This window comes from Temnothorax longispinosus, chromosome 5 (assembly GCF_030848805.1).
Source record: "Temnothorax longispinosus isolate EJ_2023e chromosome 5, Tlon_JGU_v1, whole genome shotgun sequence".
Lineage (NCBI taxonomy): Eukaryota > Metazoa > Arthropoda > Insecta > Hymenoptera > Formicidae > Temnothorax > Temnothorax longispinosus.
This window is the reverse complement of record NC_092362.1, coordinates 12,074,614-12,089,062: the sequence shown is the minus strand read 5'-3', so window position 1 is coordinate 12,089,062 and position 14,449 is coordinate 12,074,614. Positions and strand designations below refer to the sequence as shown.

Genomic DNA, 14,449 nt, shown 5'->3' with positions numbered 1-14,449 from the left:
TCAAATCCGCGAGAAGTGCCATAACCTACGGCACCATAGGGCCGAAAAGGGGAGATACACGAAAAACACTCGTATGGCGACGCTACGAACGCCGTCAGAAGTGAAAACAAGGTCCAGAGGACTGGCAGAAGAAAACAACGACAACGTCGGCGACAAGATCAACGACAACGTCAACCATGAAGACAACATAGAAGACCCACAGGAGGGCAACCAACAACCACCGCGGGATATCAACATCACCGTCGGGGAACAAAGTGAGGCAATTAACCTCAGTGCGGAGAAAACATAGAACAACCACCGGGGAAAATCGTCATTCCAGCCGGGGAACAGAACGAAGCGATAGGTATCGCAAATTCAAGCGGCGAGGCGCCAACGAGACCGACCTCGGGCGCTGTGACAAAGTGCGAGAAGTCACGCAAGGTCGTAACGTGAAACATACGCACGGTCTACACCAAGCGTTGCACAATTGTACGGGCGTCCGTAGGCGACATCGGGTCCCGCATAGAGCATTAAAACCTCGACAATATGGGGTCAAAGGTAAGACAAGGGAGAGGAAGAACATCCCAAAGGAGAAGGATAAAGTTGAAAGGAACAACGACAAGCGAAAACCGTCATGACGGCGGAGAGTTCGCGGCAGGCACGACACAGAGTAGAAAGTTCCGAGAGAAGTGGGCTGACCTGTTCGAAGACGAAGAGGACTCCGAAGACGAGCTATGGTTCGTCCCCGATGAGCGCGAACCGGAAAGAAAGACCATGAGCAAGGGATATGCATAGGACGACGTAATGCAAAGGAAAGTAGCGGCCCCCAGAAGACAGCTCACTAAGATGCGGAGCCTGAACGACAGGCCGACCGACAAACTCGACAACGACGAGGACAAAGTGACGAACCGCAGCATCGAAACAACAGAAAGGAAGCCGACAGATCGAGAACTAAGCCTGATGCGGCGAGTGCAGTGCCTGAAGGCACAGCTGGCGGAAATACAAAGGAACATGGGGCCAACAGAGATCAGTGACCACAAAACGAGTCCCGCGGACATCGCGGAGAAAAGTGCCCAAATGAATGAGAGCGACAAAGAGAATCGAGCAGTCACGCGCGAGGCCGAAACGGGAACCAGCGAAGATCAGCTAGAGGAGGCAGTGAGCGAGGGAGGAGACGAAATCACCAAAACAAGCGAAGAGGACATATAGTATGTAAAAACGCCGATGGAAGAACTCAGACGCAGCAAATATATGGGGAGGACCGTCCCTGGGACGGGATGGCAGACAACGGCGATTAATCGTGACTCGTGTGGAAGTGTGAGAAACCACGGCGAAGGGATCGAACCCGTACTAACAGCGCAGTTCGAAGCGAAAGGAGCCTTCTCAAACAAAGGACTCACTATCAGGGACAAAGCGCAGATGATAGGCAGGTATGAGAGGAAAATGTTCGCTCGTGGGGATTACGGCGTGGACAGGGCAACACTGAAAGTAGGATTGGGGACGAAGCTCCATCTCCGATGCCTGATTACAATAAACTGTGACCCACCTGTTAAGTTTGAATCTCGCGCTTTCCCTAGTCACTATAGATAGAGCCGGCCCGGCAAGCGTGAGAGGTCGTCGGCTAATCTCTCATGTGTTATATACACATGGTTCTTCTTCGCTCGCGCTGCTGGAATGTTCTACTCTCTCGATGTAACTGTCACGAGTAGGAGAATAAAGGCACTTTTGTTCAAATCTTAAGACTGACTTGGATTGATTTATTCAACAGGTTATGGGCCCAGGTTGCTCGCATTGTGCATAAAGTTAATCTCGCGGACGTAAAATTGCGAGGAGTAGAGATAACTGGATAACCTGTATAACCTCGAAGTACGTACAAGCGCATCAAGTTTCGCGTGGTACGTGACGATCGTACAAGTCACCAAAATGTCGGACAAGATCGACGTGGCATCCGTCGGAAAGTTTGATGGCAGAAACTATCACCAATGGAAGTTCCAGTTGTGCTGTGCCTTACGCGCAAAAGGCCTCTTCGAGATTGCTAAAGGGATAGAAGTAAAGCCGCCGGTCGGAGACGTGCAGAAGAAATGGATCATGGACGATGCGTATGCCATGTTCCTGCTAACATCGGCGATGGACTACTCCCAGATCACCCTTCTCGAGAATTGTCAGTCGTCCAAGCAGATATTAGATAAGTTAGACGCGATTTACGAACAGAAATCGGACATGAATAAAATGATAGCGCACGAAAGGTTTTCTCAGTATAAAATGGAGGTTAATGACTCGATAGCGCAGCATATCGCGAAGGTAGAAAATCTCGCACGACAGATTAAAGATACGGACGAAAATTTAAGTGATATAGCGATAATGACTAAAATATTAGGTAGTTTGCCTCCTAGATTTAGAAGCTTCCGCCAAGCGTGGCTAAAAATTGTATGTAATATGGAAATAGACAACATAAGAAATATTGAACTGTACGAAATAGATTCTGACCGTGATTCTGACAATGATGAGGATGAGAATGATGTACGTGTTCCAAAAAGATACATTAGAGATTGGCTAAATCCGTTTGAGTTTTACAGCAATCGAGAGTTCAAAAGACGTTTCAGATTTAACAAAGATTCTATACTTTATGGAATTCAACCTAAAATTGAAGAAGGATTTTTATACCTTAGTAACCGTGGTCTTCCTATACCTCCGATATTTCAATTATTAATATGTCTACGGTTCTATGCCACAAGCAGTTTTTAGGTTAAAAGATGAAATATATTATGATTATATACAGGGTGTCCGAAAAATCGCCTACTCCACTTCGAGAGGTGATTCGAGACCCAAAAACAAGCAAAAAAGTTCATACAAACATAGGTCCGGAAATGAGCCGTTTTCGAGTTATAGCCACTTTTATGTTCAAAAATCGTAATTTAGAATCCGCTTGACATCCCTCTTTCTTAATTATTTCTTAAATTAAAAAATTTTTTTTTAAATATCAGCTAATTCATTAAAACTTAAACGATTCATTGATGTATAATACCTACAAAATTAATAAATTTTATAGAACATATACAGGGTGTCCGAAAAATTGCTTACTCCACTTCGGGAGGTGATTCGGGACCCAAAAACAAGCAAAAAAGTTCATACAAACATAGGTCCGGAAATGAGCCGTTTCCGAGTTATATCCACTTTTATGTTCAAAAATCGTAATTTAGAATCCGCTTGGCATTCCTCTTTCTTAATTATTTCTTAAATTAAAAATTTTTAATTTTTTTAATATTTTTAATTTTTTTAATTTTAATTTTTTTTTTAATTTTTCAATATTTGTAAATACGATTACATTATTTTTAAAAGAAATCAGTTGTTTTCACAGCTATTTGAAATCAGTTGTTTTCACGGCTATTCAAAATCAGTTGTTTTCACGGATACTTGAAATCAGTTGTTTTCACGCCTATTCAAAATCAGTAAGTAAATCACGGCTTTTCAATAAGTTTCAAATTATTATTTAACAACACACCTTACTTTTAGGTTGTATCTAATCTTTCCGTATTCATCAATGGATCGTTTAAGTTTTAATGAATTAGCTGATATTTAAAAATAAAAATTTTTAATTTAAGAAATAATTAAGTAAGAGGGATGTCAAGCGGATTCTAAATTACGATTTTTGAACATAAAAGTGGCTATAACTCGGAAACGGCTCATTTCCGGACCTATGTTTGTATGAACTTTTTTGCTTGTTTTTGGGTCCCGAATCACCTCCCGAAGTGGAGTAGGCGATTTTTTGGACACTCTGTATATAACAAGATGTTTAATAATTATATGTCATAATTATTTCTGAAAATTAAATAACAATTATTTATAAAAATATTGTACAGATAAAACATTTTAATATGTGTGCAGCAAGTACTTGGAGACACTATAATCGTTTCACAGCCAACTGTATCAAGAGTAGTATTCCGAGTGTCTGTACTTCTAGCAAGGCTTTTCAAGCAATTTATAAAGATGCCTGTCACACCAGATGCTACAAGAGAAAATCATAAGCTTTTTAGAGATATAGGACGTCGCAATGGAGGCATTGATTTACCCGGCATTGATGGAGCGATTGACTGCACACAAGTGCGTTTAGTCCATACCAGGTTCCAGAACATTGACGAAGTTTATAAAAATCGAAAAGGATACTTTTCATTGAATGTACAGGTAAGTAACTACATATATGTAAATATAAAATTTTAATGTAATAGCATAGTTTGAATTTTAATTGCATAGCATAATTTTAATAAACAAAAATTGTTGATTTTTAAACAGTAAAACATGTAGAACATTAAAAATTATTAGTTTTATATGTACATACGCAGGCTGTTGTTGGACCCAGAACAGAATTTTTAGACATTGTCCCAGAATGGTCTGGAAGCCAACACACGATAGTAAAATTTTCCAAAATTCTAGATTATATATGACATACACTCAAGGTCAATTATCAGGCGTTTTAGTAGGAGATGCTGGATATCCCTGTCTACCATTCCTTTTAACTCCTCTTTCGAATCCACAGACAGATGAAGAAAGCACGTTAGTATATTGTGTCTTTACGTTTATGTTATATTCATCCATTGTCCATAAAAACCCAACAACGAATAATATATTTTTTATTACAGTTAGAATATATTTCATAGGAGAACACGACGACGTGTCGAAAGGACCGTTGGAATATGGAAGCGCAGATTTCCGTGTTTGTCTAGAGGATTAAGCAACAACGTAATATGTTCAACCACACGTGTAGTTGCTTGTGCTGTGCTACATAATCTTTCCGGTAATTCTTCAGAATAGGGCCTTTTCCGAATTTTGATATTTTCTTGCGGTTTTCTTGGTAAAAACCTTTGTTGTGACTCTGACAGTGATAATCAATCGGGGGAGCCCGAAAAATATGCACCTTACCTATTTTTTTTACCTATTTTTACTTTATTTTTGATAAATGTCTAGATTAAGGGCGCATACACTTTCCACGCAAACCGAGGTTCACCGGCCCGAAAGCAGGGGGGTGTGTGCGTGAACCTCGGTTCGCGTGAAAAGTGTATGCGTGAACTATTTCGGGGCTACCGCACCTCCCCCGAAAGCACGGGAGGGGTGTGCGTGAACCTCGGTTCGCGTGAAAAGTGTATGCGTGAACTATTTCGGGACTACCGCATCTCCCCCGAAAGCACGGGGGGGGGGGGTGTGCGTGAACCTCGGTTCGCGTGGAAAGTGTATGCGTGAACTTTTCATGCGTGGAAAGTTAATATGCAAGATGCCACATGGGTTAGATGACGCGCTTTAAACAGTTAAATACTTTTGAAGCGCGTCATCTAACCTACGTATTTTCCAAACTTTTTTTGTTAATAACTTTTTAACGAATAACGAGCGACGGCTAAAACCTTTTGAAGGTCACTCGGGGTCATGACCTTGACAACATATATCAAGGTCATTGAAATCGGTAAGGTCGCCCTTAATCTAGACATTTATCAAAAATAAAGTAAAAATAGGTAAAAAAAAATAGGTAGGGTGCATATTTTTCGGGCTCCCCCGATTGATTATCACTGTCGGAGTCACAACAAAGGTTTTTACCAAGAAAACCGCAAGAAGATATCAAAATTCAGAAAAGGCCCTATTCTGAAGATTTACCATTTATTATATAGGGGGAGTCCGGGAGACTTGACCATAGAGGATAGTTGAAACACTTCAAATATCGTTCAAATTTTGAACAAAAACACGTTTGTCTCACTCACAGTCGAAACGCACTACCAAGCGTTATATTGTCACGTGCTCGGATTGAGCTCTTTGTTCAAAATTTAAACGACATATTTGAAGTGGTTCAACTCTCCTCTATGGTCAAGTCTCCCGGACTCCCCCTACATGATGTAATGAATATAAAAAACAGTTAACCAAAACAATTTTTTGTTCTATTTTAAACTTTATTGATACAATATCAATGTAATTTTTTTCAATAAACTTTTATAACATACTATTTTAATATCTTTTAAAAAGGAACATAAATCATTAATCTTTTTACTTTAATATCACTTTTTACCTTGTTATATAATAATACTACTTGTAAAAAATAATCGGTAAATCTGAAGGAGAGCTCCCTCCTCACCGATTTCGCTGAATTTAGGCTTAATCGACGCGTTTTTGCACAAAACGAACGAATCTGGCAGAAAAAAGCCCCGCTCTGCCCCGCGAAGCGAGATATTAACTGTTAAAGTTGACGACTATCAGGTTATGAGACCTGTCATACCGACGCGATGTAGCGACTAGTAGCGACCACGAACATGCCCTGCGGCCACATGCGCATGCTCCGTAGCCGCACGCGCATGCAAAAGATGGTCACGTGACAACTGTCTGCTTGGTAAGTAACACAATTTCAATTATTTCAAATGTTAATTTTCTTTTGTTTTAATCTTACGAGTCTAACTGTCAACATAATGCGACTGCACGAGTTTCTCGCAGTAACTCATAACAAAGAAAATTTAATTACTTATTTAATCGAGCATCATTTAATTGCTAAAGAAATACAGTGTCCAAAATGTGGTAATAAATTAATAATTGATACAAGTAAGCTCAGATTTTGATGCCGAAAAACATATTACGAAAAAAATTCCAGCAAAAAAAGATGTAAAAACCAATGTATGTTTCAAACAAGTGCAAAATGTGATACGTGGTTTTACAAAGCAAAATTAAGTTTGGAAACAGTATGCCGACTAACAGCATATTTTATTATGTTACGGCCTCCACGACATCAATTTTTGTGCACTGAGCTACAACTTTCCGATCATTCGGTTATTGATTGGGTTTCTTTTTGCCGAGAAGTAAGTATAATTTGATACATTTAATACATTAAATATAAATATGTTAAATGTATATTTAGTAAATTTATTTAAAAATGATATAGGTTTGCATATACTGGGCCAAAAAAAATTTGACCAAACTTGGAGGGCCTGGTAAAATTGTTGAAATTGACGAGGCCAAAAGTAAATATTTATGTGTACTTTTCATATACCAACTATTCTCTGCTTTAACAAATTATTTATGTTTCGTTAACTTAAACGCTTAATATTTGTAACAGAAATAATTTGTTAAAGCAGAGAATAGTTGGTATATGAAAAGTACATGTAAATATAAACTTTTTATATACCAACAATTCTCTGCTTTAACAATTTTATTTCTGTTTCGTTAACTTCAACGCTTAATATCTGTAACAGAAATAATTTGTGTTCCAAAATATTCTCTGTTGTAATCAAAACCACAAACTTGAAAACAATAAATTAAATTTTATTATTTATTAATTGGATTAAAGTTGAGATCTAACATTTCCTTAAAATAAACGTGATAACTGTATACACGGCTGCGTCGAATATGTCCGAATTGCTACAAATTATAAAAAACATAATTAATACTTATTTGATATATATATCAATTGAAATTAAAACAATTACCTCGTGATTTAAATAGCTAAATCTATCCTTAATATTGCGCTTCCTTTCCGCTGTATACGCATTTTTCAACGTAAAAGTTAATATATCGTGCAACAAATCTTCGGATACTGCATTTAGATATGAAAAATTGACAAGGATCATTCTATTGTGATCTTTTAGATTTTTATCCCAAAACATTTTTCGGATGAATTTGGGCCATGTTTTTGCATCGCCAACAACATCCTGAACCAGTAGCCACGGATTACTATATAATTGCTTTACTGAATATGGCATTATAAATATTTTGGAATTGCACAGAACAATATATAATATGTCATTGAGGTTGAGCGCTCAAGTACGTGACCACGGGACATGCGCGCATGTGGTCGCGGAGCATGTCCGTAGTCGCTACATCGCGTCGGTATGACAGGTCTCATAACCTGATAGTCGTCAACTTTAACAGTTAATATCTCGCTTCGCGGGACAGAGCGGGGCTTTTTTCTGCCAGATTCGTTCGTTTTGTGCAAAAACGCGTCGATTAAGCCTAAATTCAGCGAAATCGGAGAGGAGGGAGCTCTCCTTCAGATTTACCTAATAATCTTTTCATTTTATGACACTTATAAAAAAATAATCTCTTATTATTTCTAGTGACTCACTTATTTAAAAAAATAATCTGTTATCATTTTTCGTGACTAACACTTATAAACAAAAATAATCTGTCATTTTCAGTGACTAGCACTTTTAAACAAAAAAAAGAACAAAATAATCTTTTATCATTTGTAGTGATTAACACTTCTAAAAAAATATCATTCATTTTTAACAACTTATACTATAAAATACTTATAAAATAAAATACTTTAAATTTTTCTGATTTTAAGGAATTTTAGTCTATGCTCTTGAAGAAGCATATTTCTCTTTTTCTTTTCGCAGCTGTAACTCAGCTAGTTCAGCCTTTGCAGTAACTGTTCTAATTTCTAGAGCATGTATTTTATTATTAAAATCTTCTTTCAATACAGACATTTTTTTCTCGTGAGCTTTCTGTATTTCTGCCACTTCTTTTTTTTGTTCTATGATTTGTTTTATTCTTTCGATCTTTACAGTACTTTCATTGTTAAGAGAAGTTTCAGTAATATTTGTCTCTACTTTGGTCATTTTTGTATTTCGTTTACAAACAGTATCCAAACCCTTTTTTCTCTTCAAAACACCCGCTGTAAATATAACAGTATTACATTAGTTGATCAGCAAAGAAATCAGTAAGAATCACATATCTATGTAATTATACAGGGTGCCCCTGAATTCTTGGTACTTTTTTCATATTTAGATAGAGCGAGCCAAACTGAGTCGAAAAGTCATGTACCATTTTGCAATTTTCGCAATAGTTGACGAGTTATTAATGATTAAAAATCGCCGTATTAGCCCGCCCTCCGCCAAATCCAAGCGCGCGGCGAGATGCGGCCGCCCCGCGGTCGGCGCGCGGGCAGTTGTTTACTACAAGCGGCGATGATTACGCACGAGCGGCGCGTAACGCCGGGCCCCTGTCCTAAGCGATGATAGTTTCTCTCCTTTTTTTTAAATAGAAATAAAATTTTCTAACAACATAGAACATTTTTTTGTGCGTACGTATGTACATACGTGTGTACATGCATACAGAAAAATATCAATTGTGCTGCTTAAAAAAGCGATTACTCAATTTACTTTTTTTTTTTTTTTTTTTTAGTAAGTAACGGTTGTCTTTAAGAAAGAATATTTTCTTGATAATAGTCTTAAAATGTACAAATTTTAGAAAGAGTCTTTATCATGTGCTATGTACTCGAAAGAAGAATTTATACTCCTTCAAAGAACATAATAAAATTTTATCAAAGAAAAGTCAAAATAATAAATAAAGTAATATGAGGACCCTCGAGATTAAAATAGGAGAAGGCTATGACGGTCAGACGCAGATCACAGTGCGTAATATCAGAAATAAGTGATTTATTCGTCGTTTTGATACATGTTTTTAGCTGTTTTTAGCTGTTTCATAGCTGTTTTTAGCTGTTTGATAGCTGTTTGATAGCGGTTCAATAGCTGTTTTTAGCTGTTTCATAGCTGTTTTTAGCTGTTTGATAGCTGTTTGATAGCGGTTCAATAGCTGTTTTTAGCTGTTTCAAAGCTGTTTTTAGCTGTTTGATAGCTGTTTGATAGCGGTTCAATAGCTGTTTTTAGCTGTTTTATAGCGGTTCAATAGCAGTTTTACAGATCAAATCACCAAAAGTCAATGGCGCGTTTTCGAGAACATACGTGTCTCGCGGTGACTTCATTGCACACGTGCAAAACTGCACATCGCAGATTTTTCGGAAGGCGCAATTGTATGGATGCTGAGATGAAATTAGATATGATAAGCAAACGATGTGACAATAGTGAGATGTAGAAGGATGAATTTGAAGGTACGCTCAGTAGTCGAGGACTAGAAGTAAGAGTCGGGTTGGCATGCTTGATAGTGTTCGGACGTGTTTGTCTTGTCGAAAAATTTCAAGTGTCGCGACTGTTTGTACTGTCTGCACTGTGTGATTTTAACAGTAGTACCGTGTATTGCGCCTTTTGAGGCATACAACGTTCTGCAAAATGGATTTCGAAGAATTGCAGTTTGATGGACATGAAATGGAAGTTGAAGCAAACGTTGAAGAAATGGAAGTGAATGACGAGGAAGAAATGGAAGTTGATGATGAAGCATTATTGTCGGACGATTTGTGTTATGATAGTGAAATGGCTGATGAGGATATTCCGGACGAAATTTTCAGAGTGTTGAATCAAGCAGAAGTGAATATGTTACACCCTCTGACAAAGATGTGTTGCATATACTCTTATTTTACTCCAGGACATATGAAGTTTTGTGCGTCATGCATTGTCAGAATACACGGATTGTTCTCGATGTTATACGCTGTTCGCAGACATGACACATGTCCGTATATCCTCATAGATGGTCTCTTTTGTTCATCTTGTGGAGACCCATTATATCTGATTTCACCGTGTAATCTGTGTCCTATGTGTGTTTTTGTGTAAATAGCCTGTGTAAATAGCTTGCAGTATTTTAGTGTATACATATTATTGTGTAAATTAAGAGACAATGGCCTGAATTCTGAAGGTGACTGACTCAAGAGTTAAGGATTTCTGGTTCAAATCCTGCGGTGGTAAGCAAATTTTTTATGTATAATATAAATTTATTTAAACGCGATCGTGAGCGAGAACGCGAACGGGAGCGAGAGAGACCGCGCGAACGAGAAGACGCGCGCAACCGGGGGACGGGGGAAACATCTACGAGGGAGAGATAACGCGAGCGTGTCGTGTGACGTCACGCGGACTCCGCGGCGCGGTAAAAACGTGGGTCCCCTCACCCCGCGGCGCCGGAAAACGCGGTTCCCTTCTCGCCCCGCGACGCCGGAAAACGCGGTTCCCTTTTCTCCCTCCCCCCGCGGCGCCCAAAACATGCGGTTCCCCCCCTCCCCTTCCCCCGCGACGCCCGAAAAACGCGGTTCCTTCTCCCCCCCTCCCCCGCGGCGCACGAAACATGCGGTTCCCCCTCCCCCCTCCCCCGCGGCGCCCGAAACACGCGGTTCCCCCCTTCCCCTCCCCCGCGGCGCCCGAAACACGCGGTTCCCTCCTTCCCCCTCTCCCGCGACGCCCGAAACATGCGGTTCCCCCCTCCCCCTTCCTCGCGGTCCCCCCGCCCGCGGTTTCCCTTGCCCGCGGTTCCCCCTCGACCTCATCCCCCCTCGCCCTCGGTATGTGGTCCAGAACCGGCCTAGCTTACCTACTGTTACGCCTTATATTTTCGAAAATATTCGTGCGTGCGTGCGTGCGTGCGTGCGTGCGTGCGTGCGTGCGTGTGTGTTGCTCCGCTGAGCCGCAGTGTACGTGTGCCGGGTTGAGGCGCGGTCGGATAGAGACGGACTCGCGGACAGGCGCGGAGGCGCGGTTGCCTGACGGGTTCGCGGGCAAGTACGGAGGCACGGTTGCCTTGCGGATTCGCGGGCAAGTACGGAGGCACGGTTGCCTTGCGGATTCGTGGGCAGGTAGGTCGGTCAGGAGCTCAGTCGGGAGCGCCCAACTGAGCGGCCCGTACACCGGGAGCGCCCGGCTTGAAGACGGGAGCGCCCGTCTTCCGTACGGCGGAGGGGGTCGGGAGCGCCCGACCCAGAGGCAGGAAAGGGCAGGTAATACTAACCGGGAGCACCCAGCTGGGGAGGCCCGTACCCTGGGAGCGCCCAGGTGAGAACGGGAGCACCCGTTCTCTGTACGGAGGAAGTCGTTGGGAGCGCCCAACGTGGTGAAGCGGTCTCGGAGAGAGGTGGTGTCGGGAACAGGAGTCGGACAGGACTGGTAACTCGAGTCGGCTTGAGTCCCCTATTTATACCCCGAGTGCGGGCGGTGGGGGTTGTCCCACCGCTGGGGCTGCCCTACCGCTCGGCCGCCGCCCCATCGCTCGGCCGCCCCACCGCTCGGGCACAAGAGCGCACGCTGAACATGTGCTTGGTGGCCGCCAGGGCCGTAGCGCTAGTGACGAATACGCGTATCGTCACACACTTTTATTATAGATACCTACCTGAAGGCCTCTCAGGCGTGCAAAAAGTATGTTAAAGATTCAAATTATGAATCCGATGCGGAATTAGGGCGGGGATTACGGAAAAAGAGAAAGCCAAAGATAAGCTCAGAATCAGACTCGGAATTTGATGACGCGAGGAAGAACAAAAGGACGATGAAACATAAGCTTGAAGAGAAAATACCTCCACCTCCTCAGGTGCTATTATCTGATTGCCAGGTCCGCTCGTCAAGTAAAGATTCACAAAATTATAATCCAAAATATGTGATATCTAAACAGTTCCCTAAAAAAAGACAAGATAATATTGTTTTCCAAAAGAATCGTGAGAACTCGTCCGCTTGTGAATCAACCAATGAAGAAAATAAAATCTCTATTGAGACAGCCTCTGATTCAGGTTAATCTGATAAAAATTCTGAATTTCTTCGGGAAATTAGAACAAATAAAAAATCTGAAGAAGCAGACATCTGACAGGAAGAAAACAATCCTGGATAAAAAGAATAGTTTCTCATACAATAAAGACGGAGAAAGCCAGAGAGAATGTTTTGAACCAAACAAGGAGCAGAATGAGTCTGCTTCACATGTGGCACCTCATTCAAATTCATATCATGATTTGCAAGAAAAGGAAAAGAAAAAAGTTCATAAGCTAACACCACAAAGCAAAGGAGGATTTTCAAAAGAGTTCGACGATGGCAAATAAATTAAAGTCTTTTATTAATACAAGTTGTATTAGCCCACCTGTCAAACAAGTTACTATGGAACATTCGTCAAGTTCTAGAGATTCTGTATCATGTCCTGACTCGCCTGATACTACGTCCAGCAAATCATCTGCATATGTACAAAAATACAATATTGAAAAAGAAAGAGAAGACAGATATAGTTCTCACACTTCTAAAGGTAAGTCCTTTTATTATTTCCTATATCCTTTTTCCACAAGAGTGTATTATTTCTATTAGTTTATTAATGTCATAATTTTCTTATTTTTTTAGACTCTACAAATACAGAATACGCTTCATCGAAAAAAAATTTTATTTTGGACAGCTCAGCACAATCTCTTTGCACAGGTGGATTTTTTATCTAATCCATTAAATTTTCCGACTTCCTCATTTCTTTACAATTAATTTCTGTTGTCTTTCTCCTCCAGAATTGACTTCAATAAAAACAGCCATCATAGAATGCAAGTGAGAGATCAGAAGAGTGAGCAGTAAACTTGATATATCTATCATGAATCAGGAAAATCTGTGCCGTTTCATTATTCCAGGAGAAAAAGTTATAAAGCGTCCTGGTAAAATGCCTCCATTGCCTATTAACACCTTTGAAGATTTGGATAGTGTTTGAAGTTGAAAGAGAGAGAGAGAGAGACAGATTGTGTTGTTCTTTTTTGCGGCCATCTGTGGCGGTTATAATACAATAGGTCGGGCCGCGCATTCTACGTAGTTCGTGGAAAAAGCGCGCGAGCGGCGCCGACAACGTTGCGTCCCAGGCGGCGAGGCACGTGTTTACCGCGCATGCTTGAGCATGTTGGGAGGGGCGCGCAGCCCGAGCGAGCGAGCATTCGTTACTCAGATCTCGTGCACGATACATCGTGCGTCGTAGCGTTGTTCGATATATAATTGCGTCATCCTTTGAGCATCGAGTCGTTAAGTTGTGATCTGCCTTTCCGTGTGCCGTAGTAAATTAATTACTTCTAATATCTCAATACTGCAATATACGGGAAACTACGATCGTCATCGAGAGGAATCCAGGGATATCCGTCCCAGCGAGTCATGCCGGCACGTGGAACGAAGGAAGGCAGCCATTTGCTGCAACGTCCGAGAGAGCCTTGTCGGCAGGAATCACGAGCCCTTTCGAAGTCTTGGATAAACGAGAGAGATAAGGATTGAGCCTTTTTAATATACTCATTGTGTGAACATCCTAGGTGATGTTATCGTCTATGAAAGGTAAACTGTTTAAATATACTCGAGTGGCAACGTTAGACTTTCGTCTACCGTTACAGAGAGGGAACGTTAGACCTTCGTCTACCGTTACGAGAGAGATAATCAATCCTCTCAGAGATCACGACAGCAAGTGAGAGGAAAACTTCCTCGCCTTTTGAAAAGATATTAAAGTTCATTTCGAGTCAAGTTTTAATACTGAGCTCAGTCTAAAGTAAAGTAAATAGTTAATCGTTCGGTTGCAACCATTTTTGTGACAAGTAAAAAACTTTATTTCTTCTTTGTGCGATTGTTTCTTTCTCATTGATTCGACAATATCTCTTATAGTTTATTACGTTAATTTGCGAACATTGTGTACTTTTATTTGTATTACATATGAAATGAGAATACGTTCATTGTGGATTATATTAATCGTTTCTTGCGTTGTGATAAAACTATCAAGTGACTAATTCCGTGCGTTACTATAAAAGTTACTTCTCAATGACTTGATAATTATTCTACTAAGTATTTTGCGAATTCTGACTGATCAAATA

The 14,449-nt window shown here is 40.7% G+C and overlaps 1 pseudogene; it reads left to right on the top strand.

The window, feature by feature from the left end:
• The first annotated feature begins 3,862 nt into the window (after positions 1–3,862).
• LOC139813471 (putative nuclease HARBI1) lies at positions 3,863–4,788 on the top strand (annotated as a pseudogene).
• Positions 4,789–14,449: the final 9,661 nt, after the last annotated feature.